Source organism: Pinus tabuliformis, chromosome 9, assembly GCF_031772625.1.
Source record: "Pinus tabuliformis cultivar Carrire ecotype Pingquan chromosome 9, CPIR1, whole genome shotgun sequence".
Taxonomy (NCBI): Eukaryota; Viridiplantae; Streptophyta; class Pinopsida; order Pinales; family Pinaceae; genus Pinus; species Pinus tabuliformis.
In genome coordinates, this window is record NC_142307.1 from 1922375659 (window position 1) to 1922378414 (window position 2756).

Consider the following 2756-nt stretch of genomic DNA (forward strand, 5'->3'; position numbering starts at 1 on the left):
CCCGTCATGTGAAAAGACGCACCACTGTCCAAGAACCACACTGATCCCATCACACTTGAAACCAAGCATGCGATCAATGAAAAATCAAGCTCAAACTGTGAGGCTAGAGCCTCTCCTGCTGAAGATCCAGCAGCCTGCTTGTTCTTCTTCTTCTGCGGAAAATTAGTGGCATAGTGTCCGTGCTGGTGACAGTGAAAACACTTCACCTTGGACATGTCCTGCTTCTTGCCTTTCGCACCGGAATGAGAAGCTTTCTTGTTCTTCCCCTTCTTTGCTTTGGCAACCAAAGCGCAATTCTCTTCATCAGATACCTTTGATGAAGATCCATTCTCACCTTTATTGTTTCTGAGTTTATCCTTGAGCGCCAGGTCGCTCTTGCTTTGGAATAACATTTGCAATCCGTTGAAATACATTTTCAACAACACTGCTGCAAATTCCAATTTCCACCAGCTCCAACTCAACCGCTTCCGATCTAGAATTCGTGAGAACAAAATATTTCTCGTACAGAGATTGACTGTATGGGCATTCACCGGATATCTCACCTTCCAAAGGAAGGATGAATCCAGAGGCTACCTGGCCCGATTACAGGCTCTGCCTAGAGAAATAGAATGTAAACACTTCCTGAATAGTAGATCTGATGATCAACAGCTCCGATACCATGTAGAAACTTTTTCTACAATTATCTAGCTCGCTCTGATACCATGTAGAAATTTTGAATAATATGACACATATTCAATGGAGATTATCCTGATCATGTACTATTGCGGAAAACATACACAATACATAAGCTCCTCTACGTTGATCATCAATATAGCAGCATCAATAACAATAAAACATCAAGAGCATTCACACATTAACACAGTATGTATCCCGGGGAAAGCATCTCGCTAAAAACCCCAACTATCTGTATATTAATGATTGAGTCATGTAACATTACACAGCATAATACTTCTCACAAGTATCTCCACCTCTGTTACACACAATACAACTCAGATCTGATCTCCAAATCTCTTCCACTGCTTGCCTGCCTCCACTGCTCAATACCTGCTCAAGAACTGATGAGAATGGCTCACCAAACTCGTTTTTCACCTACAAAATAGTCACTCACACTTTGTTGGACGTGAGCACAAGCTATAATGTGGGCAAATACGTGAGCAAACTCATTGGCATACTCAATCCCTTGATTGTGCAAGATCTGGTGCACAACTATAGTCACAACTGATAGCAATCTGATTCTCTACCACCTGTCCCTGTTGAACTGAACATGCACTGACATGCAACTGAGTTAACTGATGTATTCATTAGTTGTATTATGAGTTAATAACTTGTGAATTAATTAATAACTAATTCACCCAACTCATCTCTAGTCTATTTGCCAGTTAGACTAAATACAACCAGTTTAACAAAGCTAAATTGAACACAACTCCATCAACTCCACAATCAACTCCACCAAACTCAACTGATTGAGTTCTAACTGAAGTCATGCATGCAAAAACTCAACTGACTCATAATAAAAGCGTATTTCCTTCTGACAGCTGCATGTGCCACCTCTGTAGCTCAAACTGAAGTGCTCCAAGAGAATAAGATTAAGTTTATAGTCCAAATATTATTGTGAGATAATAATATTTGACTTTTCTATTTTTGACAGCCAGTCTAAAAATAGACTTTGATCACTCACACTGTGATCACTCACACTTTCATCAAAAATAGAAGTCCATCTATTTTTTCCCAACTTGATCAATCATCCATAAACAACAACCTGCAATCCATAGACATGATCCATATGTCTAAAAATAGACATAGTCTAAAAATAGACTTGCGCCAAAAATAGCCTGCGGGCCCACTTAGTGAAGGCGACTCTTTTCACTAAGCTCCATCATCTTGTTGCAATCTCAACAAGACTCAATAATAGATCCCTTCAACAAACTTCTCACCTTGCACTTGATGGGAGGGGAGGGAGATCATATATCAATGATGATAATCAGACTTCAAATTTCAAAGTCTTATCACAATCAAAATTCAGTTAGTATTAGGGAATTCTAGCATAGAAATTAGTCTCCTAAAATCAACCAAATCAACTATTGGGATGATAATCGAAAGAATGAGATTTTTCAGATGTGGAAACTTTTAAGTTCTAGATAAATTATTCAAAAGAAAGATTGGCATTATTTTAGGCATGTCTTCATAAGATCTCAGTACAATAGTTTCAAATTAAATAGAACATGAATTATTGTTAATGGTATAATTATACTGACTTATGATTGACAGGGGGAATGTTAGACTACACGTGAATATACAATTATAAAGTTCAAGATGATATTATTATCTTTATCTTTGATGAAAAATTGTCATGATCCATTGATGAGTTACCAATGAGATTTATATCTGGAATGGTCAAATTCATGTACTATAAATTGAGATCACGAGATAAATACATTGTGTTGAAGAATGACATAAAGCCTTTTTTACCAATATTCTTCTTGTCTTTTACTTGCTTTAATGCTTAACAATGTTCAAAAACATGCTAGATTGGCTTGTATACAACCTTACAAATTGCCCAAGCTAAAGTAAAATCTTAAAAACATAAATATAATAAAACATTTTGGATGTTGGGCCACATTTGGGTTGATTTATTTATTCCTGCAACAAAAGATAGAAGAGAAGGATTTGTAGTCCTAGCCTATTCCATTGTTATTCCATTCTATCATTTTCCATGGTCATTCCTTGGTCATGTCCAAAATAAACAACTGGAGTTA